We start from the raw sequence: 27,597 nt of genomic DNA on the forward strand, positions 1-27,597 counted from the left end.
AAGGAAGAGAGACAGAGTTATCTTCATTTCAATAGCAGGTATAGGAAGAAACAACTTACAAATGTAATGAGTGAAACTGTGCTGGAGCCAGTTAATGGTTAGTTCTGAGCTGATTCAATTTCCTCCATTAGCATTAGGGGATTTGCCCTTATCTGCTACTTTGAGAAAAAGACTAGATAAAGATAGGGCCAGCATTTACACTTACAAAGGCACAAGATAAAGGCTTTTACCATCATTATCAGAGACCAGGGAAGCTGATTTATAGTTCAGAGATTTCAGGGATTTCTCAAATATACCAGAAAGAAAAAAGAGGAACATTTACATAATAATTGAGTAGTCATAATCAATTGCTAAATCATAACTTCTTGTTTACAGAGCCCTCCCCACGTCTTTGTGGCTCTGCAGTGACTCTTGGACCATATCCACCCTCCTTCAAAGTCCTCCCCAGTCTGCCCGGAGTCCCTCCGCACCTCACTGCCCACAGTTCCCTGATGCCCTCCCCTTTCTCAGGAATCCCCAAGCTGCTGTGGCCTCCCATCTGCTCAAGTTTCTTTGCACCTTTGTGTCTGTAGCATTTAGACCCCTAGGTTACAAATAACAAAACCCAACTTGGGACATCTTGGCTTCCTAATGGCCAAGGGGCACAGCCACAGCTCTGGGGGCCTGGCACTGGTGGGGGCTCCCTTTTCATTTCCTTCCCTGCTCACTCTGTGAGCAGCTGTTTACACTTCTCTTCCCAAATGACCTTCCCTGTGCCCCTGCTCCCACATCACACAAAAGTGATTGGCTGGGTTCTCTCTTAACCTCAGTTCCAAATTCCTGGGGAAAAGAATCTGATTGGCCTACCTGGATCTAGTGTTCACTCCTTAGTCAATCAGGGATGTGAAGGGAGGGATTACAGAGTCAAAAGCGTGGCTACGGGGAACCCACAACTGTACCCTATGGGTCATAGGTGAAGGGAGCATTGTGAGCTGGGCAGAGACCACAAAATGTGTCTACTATATACATGCTGTTCTTCAGTTGGCTCCCATATGATAGTTCCACCTTTCCCGCTTTTTGCTTTGGTCTTGTTCTGCCTTAAAGTTAACAAGTTTTTATACAGTGCTGTTTAAAAAATCTATTTAGTGTTTATTTTTAGATTAGCTTCCATGGAAGTAGGGATGGGAAGCCCAGAAGAATGCATGTAAGGGTGATATTTTATGAATGGATGGCTTATGAGTCAAATATTATTGTTATAGTCAGAGAATAAAACAAGTATTTTTATTTCAGGACATCATGGAGTCCTATTCAAACCCCTCAATCTCATTGTCTTGGTGTCCTCTGTAGACAACCTGTCTCTAAGCATCTCACTTGTTATTTACATGTACACTGGGGAGTAGTCAACAAATGGTCCCTTACCCCACCCTCCTGATATCCATGTCCTTCGCAACATGATCTCACAGCTCTTCCCATCAAGATTTCCCCACTCCTTGGGTCTGGGCTGGCCTGGTGACCTTCCTGGGCAGATGGACTATGGCAGAGGTGATTTGAACCCTGCCTAGCTGCTAGCAGAACAAGTCTGGGCTAGCCCTGCTGCATGATGAGAGACTCATGCTCCAGTTACTTTACTTCATCAAATAGCAAGCCAGCAGCCAGACATGAGTATGAGACCCTCCTAGGGCAGCTAGCCCTCAGCATATCACCAGCTGACTGCAGGTGCAGGAGGGAGTCTAGTTGAGCTTAGCCAGACACAGCCCAGAGCAGCAGAGCCAACCAACTGACCATGGACTCATGAACAATAACACATGGTTGCTTTAAGTCACCATAATTTGGGATGATTTGTTACACAGCAACTACTAACTGTTGCACTCACCTCTGGTTCTAAATCTATGATCTTTCATGTGTTCCATCTGAAGACCTTCAGAGAACAAAGGTGAGTTCTACCCACCTCTGTGTCCACCATCACATGGGGTACCAAGTTTAGCTGCACACAGTAGGCATGGAGTCAGGGTCTGTGGGATGACATTACAACCTCGTCACTTAATTGATCTATGAAGGAGACAAGAAGGCCCTTCAAAATGGGTAGTGGGAGAGATAAGAGAGAGGAACTGTGAAAGAAGGAATATGCCAACAGTCTTCGTGGGTCTCTTCCAGATTATCTGGTGTGGCTCCCAAGTGCATAATAAGGAGCAAGATAAGTGTTTTATGAGGAAGAAGTTTTCAGCACTATATAAAGGAAGCTCATTTTAATTATCTGGATTCAGTGAAGTAGAAATGGGCTATTGCCAAACATAGTGAGCTCCCTGGAATTAACCCATCTACACAAGCCTGAGGAACTCCCATCTGGCAGAGAGAGGTGAATTTTGAAGCAGAGTTTTATCCAAGAAATCCTGGACCTAGATGCCCTTGGGTCTTTCTTTCTTTTTTGGCTCTGGATCTTGCTCTGTTGCCTTTCAATGGACAGAAATGTTCCCAAAGACCAATATTACATTTTTCTAACTATTTATCTGCACAGCTATAAGTAATGTAGAAATCCTTTGGCTCTCACTTTTAGGGCAGGGAAGTAGGGTTCCTACCCTCCTACCTATCTTTGAGGTTCTTTATCTCCCAAGTATTCTGGTGGAGGAAACCCACTTCCTTGTCTTGCAAGTTATGCAGTCCTTGGGTAGAAGGAGTGCTCTCCCCAGCACTCCCTCTGACATGCCTCTGCTCCTATTCAGCTGCCCTGGCTAGCCCCACCCCCATTGTGGGCTGTATCCCCAGAGGACCCCTCATGCCTACCACCCTGCTTTCCCAAACAGGCCATCATACATCATCACACGTGTGTGGGTAATGGAAATTTAAAGGCAATGAGATATGGTATCTTCATCTTAGCTCCAACCATGCATCGAAGCTCTGGGTTGATTGAAACTCAAGGATGCAGTTGGAGCTCAGAGCTGCAAGGGTCTGGGACCTAATGGTGATGTTTCTCAAGACCCCCCTCCCCTTGTCGGGACACCCACTCGTCATTAGGGTGATGACTGAGGAATCTATTTGACTTTGTTGACAGCTGCCCCCGCCTTTGTCCACATGACCCTTGTTGTGTATTATTAGGTCAAGGACGGAGCTTTTTCTTGCAGTATTTGTGTGTGTGTGTGTGTGTTCCACCCAGAAGAGGACTAGCAGAAAAGGTCAGCATTTGGGTCCCAAAATAGTTTTTTGAAGGATTCACAGGAAAAGGGGAGGACCTTGAGGATAAGGGGACTGGGACAGGGGGAGGAAGCCTTGGCTACTTTTCAGCCCCCATCTTGACTCCTATGCTGGTATCAGTCATCCCTTAGGGAGCTGCTGATGTTGAGAGGGCACCTTGAAAGGGATGGTGAGCATTGCTGAGGTGGATTTCTCATTAGTCATTAATTTTCCATTTCTAGATAGGGAGAATCAAGGGTTCTTCTTAACCAAGTGTAAAAGACCTATTGCTGTGTAACTAATTACTCCTACATGTAATTAGTACATGTAGGGGCTTAAAACAGCAGACACTTATGGGTTGTAAGTCTGGGCTTGGCTTAGCTGGGTCCTCTGCTCAGGTTCTCTCAAGTTTGTAATGAAAGTGTCAACTGAGCTGTCCAGCATAGAGGGCAGAATTCAGTTCCTTGTGGTTGTGGGACTGAGCCCTTCAGCTCTAAGACTACCCGCAGTTTCCGGCTGAGAGGCCCTCTCCGTGGGTAGTTTAATTAGGACTGTTGACTTTGACAAAGTTGGTCTAAGAACCTCTCTTTGCTCTGTTAAGAGAATCTTATGTTATAACAGGATCATGTGGGGTGACATCCAGCACCTGAGCCATATTTCATGGTTTAGCAGGAAGTCACATGTTCTGCCCACACTCAAGGGCAGGAGATTATTCAAAGGAATGAATCACTGGTGGTCACCTGGGGTATGGTCACCACACCACGTATTTTAATAGATCTTGTTTATCCCAAAAGGTAAACATCTCTTGCCGAAGAGATGGCAGAAGCAGCAACAGGCTCAAATGAGGATGCGTCAGAGGAAATGGAGGACCTGGAATCCCTATAACCAGCTGAACGAGGTAAGGAAGACTCGCTTCCCTGCATTCCTGCCCCTTCTCAACCACTTGCTCCTTAGGGGCAGGTCCCAGCCTGAGCCTCAGTTTCCCCATCTCTGCAGAGGAGGAGTCCTGTGCAAACATGAGTGTGGAAGCTTTTAGCTGCAGTTGTAATAGAGCTGTGCAGAAGTAGGGCAGGCCAGGGGTATAAGGTCATCTCAGCGCCACACCTGGTGGCATCTTGGTTTCAGGTACTTTCCAACAAGTAATGAAACTCCTGGACATCATAGACAGCGAGTTGATAAAGATGGATGTTGCCAGCGTGGGCCTAGACATGCACAAAACCCTGGCTTCAATGATAATCACAGAGAAGGGAATCACCGAGCCCTCCGTGATGATGAACACTCTGATCCGCTGCCTGCAGGTGCTGAAGGTACGTCCACCATACCACGGACACCCTCCTCTGAGTCCAGTTACTGTCAGTGGTCAGTTTGTCTGTCCACTGCTGCGATACCAAGATGGACAAGACTGTGAAGCTCCCACTTCTTGAGGACCAATTATATCAAATCTTTGGTTGGGGTGGAGTCTGGGCCTTCCCGAATGTCCAGAAGAACCCCTGTCTTCTGACACAGTGGGTTGAGAGCCATTGTTCAAGGGCCCATGGGCTGAGTTTACAAAGATGTTGAGCAAGAGCTAAGCAGAGGACCTGGTGGGACAAAGACACACCTGACAGAGGGCCCAGCATGTGTCCAGGCAGGATGCTGGGCCGGAGGAGACTGTTCAGTTGGATGGAGGGGCCAGAGGTAGAGGAGATGAAAAATGATACTGAGATAGGGTAGGCCTGGGGTGAGAGGTGGTGTCTGCACAGTGATCCTGAATCACCTGGTGGGTTTATTAAAACACTTTTCTGGGCCCCATTCTAAGAATTTCTGATTCAGTAGGTGTGGGGCAGGGGCTGAGAACCAGCAGCTCTCACAGGTTCCCAGGTGAGGCTGCTAGGGCTGGTTTTGTCTGGTGCAGGTGTGGCTGGTTCACACTTTGAGGACCGCTGGGTTTTTCACTAGCTTTAGCCTTTAGGAGGTGGCAAAGGAGTTCTATCAGTGGGGGACCTTATTTATGGAAAGCTTTATTTAAAAAAAAAAGATGCATGGCAGCCGTGGGGAATGTGGGCTGCAGTTGGGGAGCATATGCAAGAAGTTTGTGTAACATGCCTTAATTGGTGATCAGTGGCAACAAATGGACAATAGACAAGTAGATAAATTTTTAAATCAACATGTTGAATATTTTATTTAGCTCATTAGTGCATGAGGGAACCAGGAAGGTGTTAAAATCTGTTCAAATGACAATTTCACTTACGGAGATTAATTTTCTCTACCAGGCAAAACTCATTTACATTGCTGGCACAGGAATGATTTTCATTGCTATGAACTGGAAACATCTGCATCGTTATCCATATTCTACAGCTTAACTCTGTCTCTGCAGAGCTGGAAGACTGCCTGTCAGTCAAAGGCCCTCAAAGATGCCCACCTTATGAGGTCAGATACTCCCCAGAGGGTCTGCTACACACCAAGCTCTCCCCTGGCAGGAGAGACACCAAGAATCACTGCAGCCAGTTTTCAAGTCTTTGACAATTCTTCTCTTGTAACCATAAATATTCTCCACAGATAATCTTGATTACAAAAAAGGCTGGTTTTATAGTGACCTGGCTTTCTACAGCTAGTTAATTGAGCCTATAGACCTCCTTGAGTTTGCTCTGAAGATCTACACCATACATCATGAACAAGGCTGTTGTAGCCCCCAACAGGGTGAAAACTGGTTCTTGGGGTAAAAAAAAATCCTGCTTTTTAATGTATAATGCATATATCTATACATTTGTACACATGTGTGCATGTACATCTCAAGAAAACAGATATATAGTATATCTGTGATATTAAAATTTCACAGGCAGAGTGAAAAAAAAGTCTGAAATAATGTAAAAAAAGTTGAGAAACACCAACCTGGAGCCTGCAGTATTGAAAGGTTATGAAGGCCACATAATTAACTTGTGTCCAGGAATCTCTGATTGGATTTTTAGACATTTTAATGTGCAATATATATAAAAAGCAATACATTTTCAAAGTACATTTTAACAGTGAGTCATAAAACAGATTTCAAAGTTTGATATGGGTTACAGTTCCACAATTTCTTGTTTTTCCTTCTAGCTGCTCCAAGACACTGTAGACTAGAAATATCAGTACAGTGATTAAGTTGTCATACTCATTTGTTATCTCCTAACTTCTCTGTTATACTCCTTCTTCTCCTTTGATCCTTCTCCCAATCTTTAGGGATATTTGGGTTATCACCATTCCAACTTCTCTTCATGTTGAAAAGGGGTGTCAATAATATAGGATAGGAGGATGGAACTAGTGGATGCCCTTGAAGAGATTGGCACCTCTGGGTTTCAGGAATTATCTGGCCTAGGAACCATTTGAAGGTTTTGGGTTTCTGAAAAGTAAATATAGTGCATGCAACTTTTGTGGGATCTCAAATAGAGCCTTGGGTGTTCTTTAGGGTTAACGGCAATGATGTTGGTTGAGGTTTGGCAAACCTTGGCAATTAGCAATATCTAGCTGAAGCTTGCCTAAGAGCAGTCTCCAGAATAGCCTCTTGACTCCTTTTGAACATTCTTAGCCACTGATATCTTATTTTGTTATATTTTTTTCCTCCTTTTGGTCAGGAAGGTATTGCCAATCCCATGTTGCCAGGGCCAAGCTCATCCGCAAGTGTCACGTCCCATGTTGCCAGGGAGACTCACACCTCTGGATGTCATGTTCCAAGTAGCGGGGAGGGTAATGATTTTACTTGCAGAGGTGGGCATAGCAAGAGAGAGGCCACATCTGAGCAACAAAAGAGGTTCTCTGCGGGTAACTCAGACATAATTATATGTAGGTTTAACTTCTCTGCTACAGAAATAAGTTTCATAAGAGCAAGCCTCAGGATCAAGTGTGCGGCTTACTGACTTGGAAATTCCTAGTGTTTGAGAGAATACCCAGAGTTTCCCAGGTGGAAAAGTTTAGTAGTTTTATATTTTTTATCCAGTCCCTCAAGGGGCTTCCACCTATACTTTTTAATTATCTGCCTAACATATTCTGGAATGTATCTTGGTATTACATTAAGCTATACAGATTTACAAGCCCTTGTTCCCATTCTGGGCTCCATGTATTTGGGTTGTATAAATGAACTATCCAGACAGGTTGAGTTAGATTGTGTGCCACAGAAACTTTAGGTTTTGGACAAAATAAACCTCTCTTCCTTTGGTCTCATACAGTAGGTGAAGTTCTAAAATACAGACACTGTCATTCTTTACCTTCTACTCTGATTTACCTTAGTCCCAACTAGATTGGCTTCATTCTTATATCTAATTGGAGCCTGATCTCTTTTTCATTTTCTTTAACAGTTGTTGTATGTAGCAATGCTAACTTGTAGAGGTGCTGAAATCCAACTCTGAGTCCTAGGCATCACACAGATACCCCAAGTTTCAGGGAAATACCACGCTATACAAATAGAGCATGGCACGTCAGTATCTGGACGTAACACTTAAAGCTCAGGAGTAAATGTGACTGCTATAAGAGCTTACAGTCAAGATTCAAATTTTTCTATTAAGTACTTTTATAAGAGAGACCATACAATATTTGTCATTTTGTTTCTGGCTTATTTTGCACAACATAATGTTCTCAAAGTTTATTCACCTTGTTGCATGTCTCATAGCTTCATTCTTTTCTGAAGCCACACAATATTTCATCATATGTACCAGAGTTCATCTTTCTGCTTCTCAGTCATTGTACCCTTCAGCCACCTCCATGGGCATCATGGATAATGTCCAAAATAAACAATCCATGTTTCACAGTATCCTCACCTAGTTGTATAATCATCATCAATTTCAATTTTAGACAGTTTCCATTGCTCCAAAGAGACAAATAACAGAAAATACACCCTCACCAATGAGAAAATCCAAATCTCCACTTAACTGTTGTCCCATCCTCCCAATTATTAACCCCTAGTATTGGGGGTTATTTCTGGTGAAATAACCAGAAATATTATGTTCTAGTTTGCTAGCTGCTGGAATGCAACACACCAGAGACGGATTGGCTTTTAATAAAAGGGGATTTATTTTGTTGGTTCTTCAGAGGAAAGGCAGCTAACTTTACACTGAGGTTCTTTCTTATGTGGAAGGCACAAGATGGTCTCTGCTGGTCTTCTCTCCAGGCCCCTGTGTTCCAACAACTTTCCCCGGGGTGACTTCTTTCTGCATCTCCAAAGGCCTGGGCTGAGCTGCTAGTGCTGAGATGAGGAATGCTGAGCTGCTTAGGCTATGCTACTTGGCACTCTCTCATTTAAGCACCAGCCAATTAAGTCAAATATCACTCATTGCAGCAGACACGCCTTCTAACTGACTGAAGATGTAATTAGCAACAGATGAGGTTCACATACCATTGGCTTATGTTTGCAGCAACAAGACTAGGTATGCTCACCTGGCCAAGTTGACAACTGAATCTAACTAACACATATTATTTCTAGTGATATCTTCCTGTTAAATATAGGTCACAGCATGCAATAGTAGCTTTTCCCCTCTACCCCTCTATTATTGACTCTTTGTACAAGATTTACACCTTTGAAGCATTGTCATGTAGAACTTATTATTTGTAGTGTCAAGTGGTTCATACAAAAACATATTTATATTTGTAGTGTTAATCAGTGGAATACATCGCTCTATATAATCCTTTCAATCATATTCACCTTCAATATGGCAGTATTCCTTGTAAATCCACTAATGAACTATCATCACTTCTGTCCATTACCATATATTTAAGTTTAACTTCATTAGGTAAGCATTTACGTATCTCTAGTTTCTGTGTATCTCTAGGTCTCCTGTCTTCTACATTACAAACACTGAATTTACCTTTATCAGGGTTATATTAACAAAATCATACAGTGTTTATCTTTTTGTGTCTGGCTTATTTCACCCAGAATTATGTTCTGAAGTTTTATCCATGTTGCAGTATGCTTTAGGACTTCATTTTGTCTTACAGCTCCATAATATTCTATCATATGTCTATACCACATTTTTTTATCCACATGTCTATTGGTAGGCACATGGTGGTTTCCATCTTTTGGCACTTGAAAATAATGCTGCTAAGAACATCGGTTTGCAAATGTCTGTTCATGTCACTGCTTTCACTTTTCTGGGTACACATTGAGAAGTGGTATTGCCAGGTTATATGGCAAACACAATACTCAGTTTTTCTGAGGAACTTTCAATCTGTCTTCCACAGTGGCTGTACCATTATACATTCCCACCAGTAGTGATTAAATGTTCCAACAATAATTTATATAAACAAGTGGGTTATGCTCAATCACTGCCATTTTAAGCAACCATACAGAGGAATAAAAGGTTTCCAAATGCCACAACAACAGTTTTTTAGGAAAGGAGAAAAACAAGAGCCTCAAAAAATGGATAAAGTCAGATTGAGGATTTCAGAGGGAAATGGAACACAAAGGAAATGAAAAACATTTCTCTGAAAATCAGTGGAGAAGCACTGCTCTTGATCAGGTGCAAGTGTGGAAACAGTTGCTTCAAGATATTTTGTACACTGCCTACACGGATCAAATTATACCCTTAAGACACAGACTGCCTGGTGCTTGCACTGAATTTTTGAAAATGCAAGATTTCCGATTGAAAAATCAATCCCTCCCCTCTATATTTCTTTTTAAAAATCTAATTTTGCAGACATTAAAGGCTAGGTGTTTAGCCATCTCAGCATCGATTAGTTTTGGATGTCTAAGCTCTGTCGCTCGTGGCTTCCCAAGGCTTCACTCTACAAGACATATTTACAATGTGAAGAACACATCTACAAGAAATCTACACTTTAAGGGTTTTACAAATCAATCTTGGGGATTGGTCCTGAACTGACTCTTACAGACTCCATCCCCTTGTCATTTCCTTTGCCCAGTTTAACAGTCTAAAGTCTACTTAAATGGAGCTCAGAAATGTTAAGATTGGGCAATAGATTTATACTCAAAATCCTGTACTCAAAATCATGTTCAATTATTCACATCTTCACAGAATGAGGAATTCTGATTCTTTAGTTTTTCAAATTCCTTAACCTACTATCTCAGAAATAGTATCCCCTGCTCTTGCAAAGTTGCTTGAATTTCACATACCCAAATTAATGATCTTAATTTTTAAAATTCAGTACGAATTTCTGACATGTAAACGCTTCCCATGTGTATTAGTTAGGGTTCTCTAGAGCAACAGAATCAACAGGAAATATTCTTAAATATAAAATTTATAAAAGTGTCTCATGTAACTGTGGGAACCTAGAGTTCAAAATCTGCAGGGCAGGCTGTGAAGCTGATGATTCCAATGGAGGGTCTGGATGAACTCCACAGGAAATGCTCACCGGCTGAAGCAGGAAGAGAACCTGTCTCTTCTGAATCCTCCTTAAAAGGCTTCCAGTGATTAGATTAATTATCACTCATTAAAGAAGACACTCCCCTTGGCTGATTACAAATGGAATCAGCTGTGGATGTAGCCAATGTCATCATGATTTAATTCTATGAAATGTCATCATAACAAAAGACAGACCAACACTTGCCCAACCAGAAAAACAGGTACCACCACCTGGCCAAGCTGACACATGAACCTGACCATGACACCCTGGTATGAGCTGCTTCCTTCATGTAATCGTAATGCCTGCTTCTCTGCATGATCTGTGAGCCATCTGTGGACATGTTCTATGAGAATGTCACTAAAGTATACTGTTAGCGTAGGTGTTAATGAACATGTAGGTCAGGCAGATAACTATGTGGCATAGCTGTTGCATTTCATGATTTGGACCTGGTGATGAACTTCTCTGGATACTTGGGTGCTGAAGACTTTGAGGAGATACAGGTTCATGACCTTGCTGCTTGTTAGCAGTTACAGGCTGCTGAGTGGCCAACTGTGAAACTGGTCCTTACTTAACTACTGGCATACTAACCTATGGCTGTGACAAAATGGGAGGAGTACTAATCAAAGGTCTGATAGGGACTGTACTGGTTTGAAGTGTACTTATTCTTGGAGACACATAAGATGTTGGAGATGATGCACCAGATATTAGAGACACTGGAGACTGGTTAGGTGGCTGGGCTTGTGTAGAAAGTTGGGCAGCTTGCAAAATCAGAGAAGTTATGTTGAAAGCAGAGGGTCCAGCATTCAGAAACTTATGAATTATAGACTGCAGTGAGGCTTATGTCCCAGCTGCTATAAGAAATTCCTTTAATTTGGATATATCCACTTTAGAATTATTACCCTGCAGCGCGGCTTGGAAAGCAGTGGGCAAACGTCTAAGAAGATTTGGGTCCTGAAGTAAGTGAAGTATTGGGGACTGTGGGACAGGCAAAACAGGGATTGCAAGAGCAGATTTAGAGGTGCAGATGTGGGATTTAGTCTAGACGCAGAAGATGTGGATGGAGTTGTGCAAGATTGTGATACCACTTTGTCTCCTGGTGTAGATTTTTCTTTTGTTTTCTGTGCAGGGACAGAAAGTGAGTAGTAGGCAGTTTTGATAAAGGAGATGCTCAATCAGCATCAAATGACTTCTTTGGCTCGTGACTAGACTGTAGCATAATGGACTGGAAGGAACAGTGCTTGGGGTAACATTTGGATGAACCACTGGTTTGATGGGGTGCTGAACCAGTGTAGAACTACTCTATAGAGTTTCTGCTCTTGGCAGTCTTTAGTCTCTGTCATTGTGTCATTTTAGAGACAAAATATTCTTTGGGAGCAAACTACTGGCATCATTGGAATGCTTTCCTCTGTTCCACCAGCAAACCCACTGGTGGCTGTTGCTGGCATCACCTCTCTTCGGTAATCCTCTTCTCCTTCTGCTCCGCCTCCCCACTCCTGCCCTGCCATGCCCCTCTGCTCCACCTCCTCCCTCCTCTCTTTCTCCCGCTGCTGTACCACCAACTACATCTGGATATAATCTTTTAAATATAAACACAGAGAACCATATGGATACATTCCCAAAATAAAACATCATTTAAGGAAAAAACTTTTAGAGAAAAGCAATATTACTATAGCAGTTAAGTATTAATTGTGGAATTAAGGGAGTGTTCTAGTTTGCTAGCTGCCAGAAGGCAATTTACCAGAAAAAATATATTCTGGATGCCAGCTATACTGGTTTGAAAGGATGTATGTCCCCTAGAAAAGCCATGTTTTAATCTAAATCCCATATCACAAAGGCAGAATAATCCCTATTCAATACCATATGTTTGAAACGGAGTAATACTGTATGTTTGAATATTGTAATGTCATCTCCCTGGAGATGTGATTTAATCAAGAGTGGTTGTTAAGGACTTCCGGAGAAGATGGCGGCTTAGTAAGAAGTGCGGGTCTTAGTTCCTCCTCCAGAACAGCAACTAAAGAAACGGAAACAATGCGAAACAGTTCCCGGAGCCATGACGGAGACCGGGGGGACGGCATGCCCCATTCTGGAACGGCTGAACGGGTGGGGAGAATCCACTGCGGTGAGATACCTGAGGGGTGCGCGTTTTCCCGGCCGGGGCGGCTGGCGACTGGGGTCCCCTCCACGCACGTGGCTCCCCGGTCTGACTGGGAACGTTGGATAGCGGGGCCCTCCCGCCACGCTTGGCGTCTCGGGCCAGCTGGGCAATTTGGACTGGCGCTCCCCCAGGCCGCGGCAGCCAGCGACCCCCCCCCTTCCACGCACGGTTTCCCGGGCTGACTGCGAGATTCGGATTGGCAAGTTAAAGGAGCCACAGCATCTTTTACTGGTGGGACCCACAGACAGACGAGCGCCACGAGCGCCACCTACTGGGCAGGAAAAGAGGGGCAGAGCCCAGAGATTTCACAGAAAAACCTTTCAACCAGCCGGGTCCCACACCCAGGGAAATCTGATCAAATGCCCAGACACCAGCAGGAAATAATGGATGACACTCGGAAAATTGAAGATACGGCCCAGTCAAAGGAACAAACCAATAGTTCAAGTGAGATACAGGAGCTGAGACAATTAATGCTGATTATACGAACAGAAATGGAAAAACTCTTCAAAAACCAAATCAATAAATTGAGGGAGGACATGAAGAAGACATGGGCTGAACAAAAAGAAGAAATAGAAAATCTGAAAAAACAAATCACAGAACTTATGGGAGTGAAGGACAAAGAAGAAAAAATGGAAAAAACAATGGATACCTACAATGGTAGATCTAAAGAGACAGAAGCTACAATTAGTGAACTGGAGGATGGAACATCTGAATTCCAGAAAGAAACAGAAACTATAGGGAAAAGAATGGAAAAACTTGAGCAGGGGATCAGGGAACTGAATGACAATATGAAGCGCACAAATATACGTGTTGTGGGTGTCCCAGAAGGAGAAGAGAAGGGAAAAGGAGGAGAAAAACTAATGGAAGAAATTATCACTGAAAATTTCCCAACTCTTATGAAAGACCTAAAATTACAGATCCAAGAAGTGCAGCGCACCCCAAAGAGAATAGACCCAAATAGGCGCTCTCCCAGACACTTACTAGTTAGAATGTCAGAGGTCAAAGAGAAAGAGAGGATCTTGAAAGCAGCAAGAGAAAAACAATCCGTCACATACAAAGGAAACCCAATAAGACTATGTGTAGATTTCTTAGCAGAAACCATGGAAGCTAAAAGACAGTGGGATGATATATTTAAATTACTAAAAGAGAAAAACTGCCAGCCAAGACTTCTATATCCAGCAAAATTGTCCTTCAAAAATGAAGGAGAAATTAAAACATTTATAGACAAAAAGTCACTGAGAGAATTTGTGATCAAGAGACCAGCTCTGCAAGAAATACTAAAGGGAGCACTAGAGTCAGATACGAAAAGATAGAAGAGAGAGGTATGGAGTAAAGTGTAGAAAGAAGGAAAATCAGATATGATATATATAATACAAAACCCAAAATGTTAGAGGAAAATATTATCCAAACAGTAATAACACTAAAAGTTAATGGACTGAATTTCCCAATCAAACACATAGACTGGCAGAATGGATTACGACCCAGCAATACCACTGCTAGGTATCTACTCAAAGGACTTAAGGGCAAAGACACAGACGGACATTTGCACACCAGTGTTTACAGCAGCATTATCTACAATTGCAAAGAGATGGAAACAGCCAAAATGTCCATCAACAGACGAGTGGCTAAACAAACTGTGGCGTATACCTATGATGGAATATTATGCAGCTTTAAGACAGACTAAACTTATGAAGCATGTAATAACATGGACGGACCTAGAGAACATTATGCTGAGTGAGTCTAGCCAAAAACTAAAGGACAAATACTGTATGGTCCCACTGATGTGAACCGACATTCGAGAATCAGCTTGGAATATATCATTGGTAACAGAGACCAGCAGGAGTTAGAAACAGGGTAAGATAATGGGTAATTGGAGCTGAAGGGATACAGACTGTGCAACAGGACTAGATACAAAAACTCAAAAATGGACAGCACAATAATACCTAAGTGTAATGTAACTATGTTGGAACACTGAATGAAGCTGCACCTGAAATATAGTTTTTTGTTTGTTTGTTTGTATCTTTTGTTTTTGTTTTTTTTTTTCTTTTTCCTTTTTATATATATATATTTTTTATTAGTATTATTATTTTAATTCTCTTCTCTATATTAACATTCTGTATCTTTTTCTGCTGTTTTGCTAGTTCTTTTCCTAAATCGATGCAAATGTACTAAGAAATGATGATCATACATCTATGTGATGATACTAAGAATTACTGAGTGCATGTGTAGAATGGAATGATTTCTAAATGTTGTGTTAATTTCTTTTCTTTTTTTTGATTAATAAAAAAATTTAAAAAAAAGAGTGGTTGTTAAACTGGATTAGGTGCTGAGATGTCTCCACCCATTTGGGTGGTCTTGATAAGTTTCTGGAGTTCTATAAAAGAGGGAACATTTTGGAGAATGAACGATTCAGAGACAGCAGAGCAGAATGACATAGCTGTGAGAAGCAGAGTCCACCAGCCAGCGACCTTTGGAGATGAAGAAGGAAAATGCCTCCTGGGGAGCTTCATGAAACAGGAAGCCAGGAGAAGAAGCTAGCAGATGATGCCATGTTTGCCGTGTGCCCTTCCAGATGAGAGAGGAACCCTCACCATGTTCACCATGTGCTTTTCCAGATGAGAGAGAAACTCTGACTGTGTTCGCCATGTGCCTTCTCAGTTGAGAAAGAATCCCTGAACTTCATCGGCTTTCTTGAACTAAGGAATCTTTCCCTGGATGCCTTAGATTGGACATTTCTATAGACTTGTTTTAATTGGGCATTTTCTCAGCCTTAGAACTGTAAAATACCAATTTATTAAATCTCCCTTTTTAAAAGCCATTCTGTTTCTGGTATATTGCATTCCAGCAGCTAGTAAACTAAAACACCAGCCCATGGTCAAATTTGTGTTTTATAAATATTTTCTCCTAGTTTGTGGGCTTGCCTTTTCAAATGCCTTTCAAAGAGCAGAAGTTTCACATTTTAACGTGATCCAATTCATTAGTTTTTCCTTTCGAAGTCTGTTCTGTTGTGTTCCATCAAAAAATCTTTGCTTGTGATAAAAGAACAAAGATTTTCTCCTTCATCTTCTTCAGAAATTTTACAGTTCTAGGTTGTTACATTTAGGTCTGTGATGTGAGGTAAAGCTTGAGGTTCATTTTTATGCTTGTGGATATCCAACTGCACCAGCACTGTCTGTTGAAAATGTACAAACTCTCCCCTCTGGTCCCTTTTTGAAAGTCAATCAGTTATATGTGTGTACTTATTTCTGGATTCTCTTAGTTCCACCATAAAAATTTTATACTTCATGAGCCATCAACTGTGTTACATTCTTTTTAAAACAATACTTTAGAAATTTAAAAATGTTCTTAGCTCACGGCTGTACAAGAACAGGGTGTGTGTTGTGATCTGCCAGACTCTGCTCTTAAGTCTTCTCCTATGGCAATACTTGTGGTCTTGATCACTACAGTTTTTGAGTTAAATCAAGAAATCAGATAAAAGTCTCCCAACTTTGTTCCTTTTTTTAATTCCAACATTGTTATGGCTATTCTACATTCCTTGCATTCCCACATAAATTTTAGAATCAGCTCTTTCTCCGCCGGCCCGCCGCGCGGCGCCCACGCCCCGCAGCAGCCGAGCCGCCCGACCTCCTTCCCCCCTCTCTTTCTCCGCCGGCCCGCCGCGCGGCGCCCACGCCCCGCAGCAGCCGAGCCGCCCGACCTCCTTCCCCCCTCTCTTTCTCCGCCGGCCCGCCGCGCGGCGCCCACGCCCCGCAGCAGCCGAGCCGCCCGACCTCCTTCCCCCCTCTCTTTCTCCGCCGGCCCGCCGCGCGGCGCCCAAGCCCCGCAGCAGCCAAGCCGCCCGACCTCCTTCCCCCCTCTCTTTCTCCGCCGGCCCGCCGCGCGGGGCTGCTCCGGCTGCTCTCCAACCATCACGGTGCCCTCTTCCCCCGCCTTCACCGTGCTCCTCCGCCACCAGCCTCGACAGCCTTGCTGCCCTCACCTTTCCTCCTCCAGAACAGCTACTGGGGGAGTGGAGATAATACAGAGCAGCTCCCGGAGCCACGACGGAGATCAAAGGGACAGCGGACCCCTTCCTAGAACGGCTGACTATCTGGGAGAACCAGCTCCGGTGAGATCACCAAGGGGCATGGGCTTTCCTGGGTGGGACGACAAGCGACCGGAGTCCCTCCCTTCCACCTTCCTGGGCCAGCTGGTAGAATTGGACAGGCGGTCCCCTTAGGCCGCGGCGGCTGGTGCCCCCACCACACGAGGCCCCCCAGAACAACTGAGATAGTTGGGTCGGAAACCCCCAGACTGCGGAGAACAGTGACCGGGAGATCCCTTCCAAACACGTGACTCCCCCGTCGGCTGGGAACAGTGTACTCTCCCGGGCTGCGACAGCTGGCGCCCTCCCGCCACGCTTGGTGCCCCGCGCCGACTGGCTAATTTGGTCGGACGCTCCCCTGTGCTGCGACGGCCGGCGACCCTCCCCACGTTTGGAACCCCGGGCCGGCTGGCATTCTTCCAAGACACTTAGGTTGCCGAACCTCCCCTACGGCGAGAGTTTTCCAGAGTTGAGGGACCCACAGCAACTTTCGCTGGTGGAACCCACAGACAGGCGTGTGCCACGAGCGCCACCTACTGGGCAGGATAGGAAGAACAGAACCCAGAGATTGCGCAGAAAAATCTTTCAAGCTGTGGGGTCGAACACCCGGGGAAATCTGACTAAATGCCCAGACGCCAGCAGAAGATAACGGATCACGCTCAGAAGATTGAACATATGGCCCAAACGAAGAAACCAATAGTTCAAATGAGATACAGGAGCTGAAACAACTAATGCTGAATATACGAACAGAAATGGAAAACCTCTTCAAAAACGAAATCGATAAATTGAGGGAGGACATGAAGAAGACATGGGCTGAACATAAAGAAGAAATAGAAAAACTGAAAAAACAAATCACAGAACTTATGGAAGTGAAAGATAAAGTAGAAAAGATGGAAAAAACAATGGATACCTACAATGACAGATTTAAAGAAACAGAAGATAGAATTAGTGATTTGGAGGATGAAACATCTGAATTCCAAAAAGAAACAGAAACTATCCGGAAAAGAATGGAAAAATTTGAACAAGGTATCAGGGAACTCAAGGACAATGTGAACCGTACAAATATACGTGTAGTGGGTATCCCAGAAGGAGAAGAGAAGGGAAAAGGAGGAGAAAAACTAATGGAAGAAATTATCACTGAAAATTTCCCAACTCTTATGAAAGACCTAAAATTACAGATCCAAGAAGTGCAGCGCACCCCAAAGAGATTAGACACAAATAGGCGTTCCCCAAGACACTTACTAGTTAGAATGTCAGAGGTCAAAGAGAAAGAGAGGATCTTGAAGGCAGCGAGAGAAAAACAATCCGTCACATACAAGGGAAACCCAATAAGACTATGTGTAGATTTCTCAGCAGAAACCATGGAAGCTAGAAGACAGTGGGATGATATATTTAAGTTACTAAAAGAGAAAAACTGCCAGCCAAGACTCCTATATCCAGCAAAATTGTCCTTCAAAAATGAGGGAGAAATTAAAACATTCTCAGACAAAAAGTCACTAAGAGAATTTGTGACCAAGAGACCAGCTCTGCAAGAAATACTAAAGGAAGCACTAGAGTCAGATACAAAAAGACAGAAGAGAGAGACATGGAGAAAAGTGGAGAAAGAAGGAAAGTCAGATATGATATATATAATACAAAAGGCAAAATGGTAGAGGAAAATATTATCCAAACAGTAATAACTCTAAATGTCAATGGACTGAATTCCCCAATTAAAAGACATAGACTGGCAGAATGGATTAAAAAACAGGATCCTTCTATATGCTGTCTACAGGAAACACATCTTAGACCCAAAGATAAATATAGGTTGAAAGTGAAAGGTTGGGAAAAGATATTTCATGCAAACAACAACCAGAAAAGAGCAGGAGTGGCTATACTAATATCCAACAAATTAGACTTCAAATGTAAAACAGTTAAAAGAGACAAAGAAGGACACTATATACTATTAAAAGGAACAATTAAGCAAGAAGACATAACAATCATAAATATTTACGCACCGAACCAGAATGCCCCAAAATACGTGAGGAATACACTGCAAACACTGAAGAGGGAAATAGACACATATACCATAATAGTTGGAGACTTCAATTCACCACTCTCATCAATGGACAGAACATCTACACAGAGGATCAATAAAGAAATAGAGAACCTGAATATTACTATAAATGAACTTGACTTAACAGACATTTATAGGACATTACATCCCACAACAGCAGGATACACCTTTTTTTCAAGTGCTCATGGATCATTCTCAAAGATAGACCATATGCTGGGTCACAAAGCAAGTCTTAACAAATTTAAAAATATTGAAATCATACACAACACTTTCTCGGATCATAAAGGAATGAAGTTGGAAATCAATAATAGGCGGAGGGCCAGAAAATTCATAAATACATGGAGGCTCAACAACACACTCTTAAACAACAAGTGGGTCAAAGAAGAAATTGCAAGAGAAATTAGTAAATACCTAGAGGCAAATGAAAATGAAGATACAACATATCAAAACTTATGGGACGCAGCAAAGGCAGTGCTAAGAGGGAAATTTATTGCCCTAAATGCCTTTATCAGAAAAGAAGAAAAGGCAAAAATGCAGGAATTAACTGTCCACTTGGAAGAACTGGAGAAAGAACAGCAAACTAATCCCAAAGCAAGCAAAAGGAAAGAAATAACAAAGGTTAGAGCAGAAATAAATGAAATTGAAAACATGAAAACAATAGAGAAAATCAATAAGACCAGAAGTTGGTTCTATGAGAAAATCAACAAGATTGATGGGCCCTTAGCAAGATTGACAAAAAGAAGAAGAGAGAGGATGCAAATAAATAAGATTAGAAATGAAAGAGGAGACATAACTACTGACCTCACAGAAATAAAGGAGGTAATAACAGGATACTATGAATAACTTTACGCTAATAAATACAACAATTTAGAAGAAATGGACAGGTTCCTGGAAAGACATGAACAACCAACTTTGACTCAAGAAGAAATAGACGACCTCAACAAACCAATCACAAGTAAAGAGATTGAATTAGTTATTCAAAAGCTCCCTAAAAAGAAAAGTCCAGGACCAGACGGCTTCACATGTGAATTCTATCAAACATTCCAGAAAGAATTAGTACCTACTCTCCTCAAATTCTTCAACATAATCGAAGTGGAGGGAAAACTACCTAATTCATTCTATGAAGCCAACATCACCCTCATACCAAAACCAGGCAAAGATATTACAAAAAAAGAAAACTACAGACCAATCTCTCTAATGAATATAGATGCAAAAATCCTCAATAAAATTCTAGCAAATCGTATCCAACAACACATTAAAAGAATTATACATCATGACCAAGTAGGATTCATCCCAGGTATGCAAGGATGGTTCAACATAAGAAAATCAATTAATGTAATACACCATATCAACAAATCAAAGCAGAAAAATCACATGATCATCTCAATTGATGCAGAGAAGGCATTTGACAAGATTCAACATCCTTTCCTGCTGAAAACACTTCAAAAGATAGGAATACAAGGGAACTTCCTTAAAATGATAGAGGGAATATATGAAAAACCCACAGCTAATATCATCCTCAATGGGGAAAAATTGAAAACTTTCCCCCTAAGATCAGGAACAAGACAAGGATGTCCACTATCACCACTATTATTCAACATTGTGTTGGAAGTTCTAGCCAGAGCAATTAGGCAAGAAAAAGAAATACAAGGCATCAAAATAGGAAAGGAAGAAGTAAAACTATCACTGTTTGCAGACGATATGATACTATATGTAGAAAACCCAGAAAAATCCACAACAAAATTAATAGAGCTAATAAATGAGTACAGCAAAGTAGCAGGCTACAAGATCAACATTCAAAAATCTGTAGCTTTTCTATACACTAGTAATGAACAAGCTGAGGCGGAAATCAAGAAACGAATCCCATTTACAATCGCAACTAAAAGAATAAAATACCTAGGAATAAATTTAACCAAAGAGACAAAAAACCTATATAAAGAAAACTACAAAAAACTGTTAAAAGAAATCACAGAAGACCTAAATAGATGGAAGGGCATACCGTGTTCATGGATTGGAAGACTAAATATAGTTAAGATGTCAATCCTACCTAAATTGATTTACAGATTCAATGCAATACCAATCAAAATCCCAACAACTTATTTTTCAGAAATAGAAAAACCAATAAGCAAATTTATCTGGAAGGGCAGGGTGCCCCGAATTGCTAAAAACATCTTGAGGAAAAAAAACGAAGCTGGAGGTCTTGCGCTGCCTGACTTTAAGGCATACTATGAAGCCACAGTGGTCAAAACAGCATGGTATTGGCATAAAGATAGATATATCGACCAATGGAATCGAATAGAGTGCTCAGATATAGACCCTCTCATCTATGGACATTTGATCTTTGATAAGGCAGTCAAGCCAACTCACCTGGGACAGAACAGTCTCTTCAATAAATGGTGCCTAGAGAACTGGATATCCGTATGCAAAAGAATGAAAGAAGACCCATCTCTCACACCCTATACAAAAGTTAACTCAAAATGGATCAAAGATCTAAACATTAGGTCTAAGACCATAAAACAGTTAGAGGAAAATGTTGGGAGATATCTTATGGATCTTACAACTGGAGGTGGTTTTATGGACCTTAAACCTAAAGCAAGAACACTGAAGAAGGAAATAAATAAATGGGAGCTCCTCAAAATTAAACACTTTTGTGCATCAAAGAACTTCATCAAGAAAGTAGAAAGACAGCCTACACAATGGGAGACAATATTTGGAAACGACATATCAGATAAAGGTCTAGTATCCAGAATTTATAAAGAGATTGTTCAACTCAACAACAAAAAGACAGCCAACCCAATTACAAAATGGGAAAAAGACTTGAACAGACACCTACCAGAAGAAGAAATATGGATGGCCAAGAGGCACATGAAGAGATGCTCAATGTCCCTGGCCATTAGAGAAATGCAAATCAAAACCACAATGAGATATCATCTCACACCCACCAGAATGGCCATTACAGAAAATGACAAGTGCTGGAGAGGATGCGGAGAAAGAGGCACACTTATCCACTGTTGGTGGGAATGTCAAAGGGTGCAACCACTGTGGAAGGCAGTTTGGCGCTTCCTCAAAAAGCTGAATATAGAATTGCCATATGACCCAGCAATACCATTGCTAGGTATCTACTCAAAGGACTTAAGGGCAAAGACACAAACGGACATTTGCACACCAATGTTTATAGCAGCGTTATTTACAATTGCAAAGAGATGGAAACAGCCAAAATCTCCATCAACAGAAGAGTGGCTAAACAAACTGTGGTATATACATACGATGGAATATTATGCAGCTTTAAGACAAGATAAACTTATGAACCATGTAATAACATGGATGGACCTAGAGAATATTATGCTGAGTGAATCCAGCCAAAAACTAAAGGACAAATACTGTATGGTCCCACTGATGTGAACGGACATTCGAGAATAAACTTGAAATATGTCATTGGTAACAGAGTTCAGCAGGAGTTAGAAACAGGGTAAGACAATGGGTAATTGAAGCTGAAGGGATACAGACTGTGCAACAGGACTAGATACAAAAACTCAAAAATGGACAGCACAATAATACCTAATTGTAAAGTAATCATGTTAAAATACTGAATGAAGCTGCATCTGAGCTATAGGGTTTTTTTTTGTTTTTGTTTGCTTGTTGGTTTGTTTGTTGTTGTTGTTTTTTACTACTATTACTATTTTTATTTCTTTTCTTTATATTAACATTTTATATCTTTTTCTGTTGTGTTGCTAGTTCCTCTATACCGATGCAAATGTACTAAGAAACAATGATCATGCATCTATGTGATGATGTTAAGAATTACTGAGTGCATATGTAGAATGGTATGATTTCTAAATGTTGTGTTAATTTCTTTTTTTTTCCGTTAATAAAAAATAAAAATAAATAAAAAATAAATAAAAAATTTTAGAATCAGCTTGTCAATTTCTATTAAAAAATATTAGGATCTTGAATGAGACTGCACTGAATCTACAGAAAAATTGAGGGAGAATTATCTTCTTAACAATACCGTTAAAAATAACACCACATAGAATGATTAAAATTTAGAATAATCACAATCACACTTGGTTTGTTAAAATTTTAGAATAATCACAAACCAAGTGTGAGGGAAGAGGTGGAGCAATTGGAACTCCCATATATTGCTGGTGGGAATATAGTGGTTGAAAGTTAAGTGTAAACACTTTCCAATTCTACTCCTAGTTATTTACCCAAGGGAAATTACAACATGTATCTAATATATTTTATCTCTCCCAAGATAACTGGGAGAGAATTATCTTCTGATACGTGAGCAGCATATAATTCATTCCATTTATTGTTAATTTCTCACAGCAAAGTTTTCTAGTTTTCAGTGTACAAGTCTTGCACTGAGTCAAATTTATCCCATAGTTAATAAGTTTTGATAATGCACCAAGTTAAATTTATCACATAGCTAATAGTTTTAATTTCAATTTCTATTTTTCTTGTTAGTAGACAGAAACGTGTTTTTGGTGTCCTTGCTAAACTCATCTATTAATTCTAGTAATTTTTCTTATAGACTTGTTAGGAAATTCTGTTTATATCACCATGCCACCTCCAAATAAAGACTGTTTTTACTCTTCTTTTCCAACCTGTATGCCTTTCACATCATTTTCCTGCTTTATGCATTGAAAGGAACTCCGATATGATGTTGAACAGAAGTGATAAGGGTTTGAACAAATCTTTGCCTTGTTCCCATTAAGTATCATGTTTGCTGGAAGTTTTTTTCTTTATAGATGTCTTATCAGGATAAGGACATTTCCTTTTATTCTCTGTTTCCTGAGAGGCTTAATATAAATGGATATTGGATTTTATCAAATGCTTTTTCCGCAGTTACTGAGAGGATATCATTTTTCTCTGCTGATATGGTGAATGACACTAACGGATTTTCTAATATTAAACCAACACTACATTCCTGGGATAAGCCCGACCTGGACAGAATCATTACCCTTTCTATACGTTCCTAGATTAAATATTGTTTCAGTTTGGATATACCAGAGCTACAGTGGCTTTTAAAAAAGGGAATTTAATAAGTTACAAGTTTACAGTTCTAAGCCTATAAAAATGTCCAAGGTTCTGGCTTGTTTAACATCTTACAGAGACATCTGCTGGGCTCCAAGCTTCTCCAAACATTCGTGTCTCTGTTCTCCAACTGTTGGCAGCTGTGTCAGCTCTCACTCTGTGGCTCGGCTCTGCTCTCTCCAAAATGTTTCCACTTTTAAAGGACTCCAGTAAACTAATCAAGACACACCTGGAATGGGCGGAGTCATGTCTCCATCTAATCAAAAAGTCATACCCACAAATGGGTGTGTCACATCTCCACGGAGATAATCTAAAGTTTCAGGAATCAGGATGAAAAGAAATGGCTGCCCCTTAACTTTGGGCCAGGATTAAAACAGAATACTTTCAAACTGACACAGACGTAAATACTTAATTAAGGAATTCTGCATCTACATTCATGAGATATGTTTATCTGTAGTTTTCTTAGTTTGTGATGTCTTTATTTGGTTTTGGTATCAGGGTAACATTGGCCTCAAAAATGAAGTGGAAAGTTTCCTTTCTCTTTCAGAAAGAGTTTGTATATGATTAGTATTATTTCTTTCTTAAATGTTTGGTGCAGTTCATCACTGAAGCCATATGGGCCTAAAGTCTTCTCTGTCGTTTTTTAAATTAAGAATTTAATGCCTTTTATAGACATAACAGTATTTAGATTTTCTACTTATAAAGTCTGGTTTAATAATTTGTATTTCAATATATTTGTACATTCCATCTAAGTTGAATAAGTTATTGGTGTAAAGTTGTTCATTAAATTCCGTTATTATTCTTTGATGTCTAAAGGATGTGCAGTAATGATCCCTCTTTCAGTATATTGGTAATCTGTCTTCCTTTTCTTCATTAGTCAAGCTAAAGTTTTATCTGTTTTATTGATCTTAAAAGTACAACTTTTGTAAAGATTTTATCTATTATTTGTTCATTTTCTATTTTATTGATTTCTGCACTTATGTTTAGGCTTTTCTTCCTTCTACTTATTTGCTGGAATTAATTTGCTTTTCTCTCTCTAACTTCTTCAGGTAGCAACACAGATAATTGGTTTTAGACAGTGCTTATCTTCTAATAAAATGTTAAAGCTATAAATTTCCCTCTTTAGCTGTATACTGCAAATCTTGCTAAGGTTTGTTGTCACTTTCACTTAGTCACAATACTTCCTAATTTCCCTTGGAATATTTTTTTCTTCAACCTGTGAGTTACTTAAAAGAATGTTGGCTAATTCCCAAATATCTGAGGATTTTCCAAATAGAAAAACAACAGAAAATATTTTCTGTTAATAACCAGTATTTTAAATGAGTTGAGATTGATTTGATGGCCCTGTAAATATTCTATTTTGGTGCTTGTTCTCTCTGCCCTCAGGAAAAAAAAAGTATAATGGCCATCACTGGGTGAGATATTTCTTCAAGTCTTCTATGTCCTTATGATTTTCTACTTGGTCTATTAATTAGTGAGAGAGAAGTGTTCAAATCCCCAATTAAAACATTAGATTTGTTTATTTCTCCCTTTGCTTCTGCATACATATTTAGGATTATGTTTTTTTGATGAGCTGATCCCTTTATCATTATGAAATCTCTCTTTATCTATAGTAACATTCCTTGTTTTGAATTCAATATAGTCTGACGTTAATACTGCCACTCCAGTTTTCTTAAGTTCGATAGTGGCAAGGTATGAATTTTTTCCATGTTTTGCAATTTAAGAATTTATGTCTTTATATTTAAAGTGGCTTTCCTGTAGACAGCATATAGTTAGGTCTTTTTTTCTCAGTATGACAATCTCTGTCTTTTAATTAGAATATTTAGACTATCTATAATGTAACTGTCAATATGGTCTGGTTTAAATTTACTAACTAGCTATTTGTTTTGTCTGTTCTTTGTTTTTGTCTTTTTTTTTTTTGCCTTCTTCTGGATGAACTGAATATATTTTAACTTTCCATTTTATCTCCCCCATTACCTTATTAGTTAAATCTCTATTTTATTTATTTATTTATTATTATTATTAAAAAATTTTTTTTTTGCCTGGGCAGGTACCAGGAATTGAACCCTGGTCTCTGACATGACAGGTGAGAACTCTGCCTGCTGAGCCACCATAGCCCACCCTGAACGTCTTTATTTTTTAAGTTACTCTATAGTTTACAAGATGCACCTCTAACTTATCCTATTCCAGTCTATCTCCAAATATTACACTACTACCTGCATATTTCTCTTTGCCCCCAACTTTTTTGCATGTGATTTTTGTCATATGTTTTACTTCTACATATGCTATATATTCCATAATATATTATATTATTTTTGCTTTAAATAGTGAATTATTTTTTAAACCATGGATTTATAGTTTTTGCCAAATTTGAAAAACTGCAACCACTATTTCCTTAAATATTTGTTATATCCTTCCACTCCCACCACATACTTTCCTGGAATACCAATTACATTTAAAAATGAGAATAAAGTCAATATTTTCCCAAATAATCACCATTTTTGGTACTTTTTATTTTTGTGACCCAAAGTTCCATCTGGAGATATTTTCCCTCTGCCTTAAGAACTTCTTTTAATGTTTCTTGTACTGCAAATCTGCTGGTGACACTCTCAGATTTTAGCTCCCCTCGCCCCCAATTAGACTTTATTTTGCCTCCCAATTCTGAAGGATAATTTTTTTTTTTTACTGCATGTACCATTCTAGGTTTTCTAGCATTCTTCCCACCCTCTCCAATCACAATGAAGATATTATTCCTTCGTCTTCTGTTTTGCAGAGTCTTTGTCAAGTCATCCTTGGTCATTCTGGTTTCTTTTTTTACCCCTTCAATATTACTGTCTTTTTTCTCTGACTGCTTTTAATACCTTCTCATTGTCATTCCGTTCTCTTGTTATCAAAACTTGATATTGTTTTCTATTTCTATATTTAAGGAAATAATCTTTATCTTTCTTGGGGTTTTGTGGAGAGCCGCCTCCCGGGTCAGGCCTAGTGGACGCGCTGCAGCCTGCTCTAGAGTTCCCCCCGCCCATCGAGTGAGCCAAGATGGCGCCCGCATCCTGTTTCCGCGTATGACGTACGCGCCCACCAACCCTATCTTCCAATCACCTCTGTATACGTGGCACTAACCTATTGGGTTTGGGCACAGTATATAAGAGGTTACCCGGACAGGGTGGGTGGAGACGACCCACAGGGAGCCGTACCTGACGGCCGCATAGAGGTTGTTTCCCCCGCGGGGTATCTTGTCCCGCGTGGAACCTGTAACAGAGAATGCAAGCTTAACTCCAGTAAAGGTCTGTGCTCACAACCGTTGCGTGCCTCGAACCCGTGTTTGTCACTTGAGTCGGTTTGCCTGCGCCTGTCTCTTTCTCCCCTCCTGTTCCCTTCGCCGGCCGGGGATCAGAAGCCGAACGAGACGGCTGCGGACAAGTGGTGGCCCGTACGGGGAACCTTCTCTCTCGACACCTCTTCTGCAAGGAGAGCCGTACTGTCTCTTCTTGAACTGAGAAGGACGTGCATCCTGAGCTCGCAGCGGACTTCCCGCGCCTGATCACCGCGAGAAGGTGAGTACTTCTTATTACGTGAGAGTTAAGGCCCGCGGGCTTTCAGGTAGCCCCGGGGACTCGGAAGAGCTCTCCGAGTGATTAAAGTACAGTGCCGACTGCAAGCATGGGGCAGTCAGGAAGTTCACCTTTGTTAGCTCCTTTAAAAACCCTTTTGAAGCAGCGGGGCATCTCGGTTAGGAAGAGTTCCCTCCTGCGGTTCCTTGAAGATGTTGCTACTTTTGCACCTTGGTTCGCCCACTCCGGGAGCCTCAGCCTG

The 27,597-nt window shown here is 40.9% G+C and overlaps 1 protein-coding gene across 4 annotated transcripts in view; it reads right to left on the reverse strand.

Annotated features, from left to right (window-relative positions):
• The window catches only part of LOC143678271 (ubiquitin carboxyl-terminal hydrolase 40-like), a 59,102-nt gene that overhangs the window by 2,196 nt on the left and 29,309 nt on the right, over positions 1 to 27,597 (reverse strand). For 3 of the 4 annotated variants that reach the window (XR_013173129.1, XR_013173128.1, XR_013173130.1), the window contains exon 4: positions 1,853 to 1,991. The gene's annotated coding sequence lies outside the window, so the exon portion shown is untranslated. Of the gene's footprint in view, positions 1 to 39; positions 1,992 to 27,597 lie in introns of those variants that run through there. The other variant, XM_077155492.1, reaches the window with a different exon arrangement.

Source organism: Tamandua tetradactyla, chromosome 3 (genome assembly GCF_023851605.1).
Source record: "Tamandua tetradactyla isolate mTamTet1 chromosome 3, mTamTet1.pri, whole genome shotgun sequence".
Taxonomy (NCBI): Eukaryota; Metazoa; Chordata; class Mammalia; order Pilosa; family Myrmecophagidae; genus Tamandua; species Tamandua tetradactyla.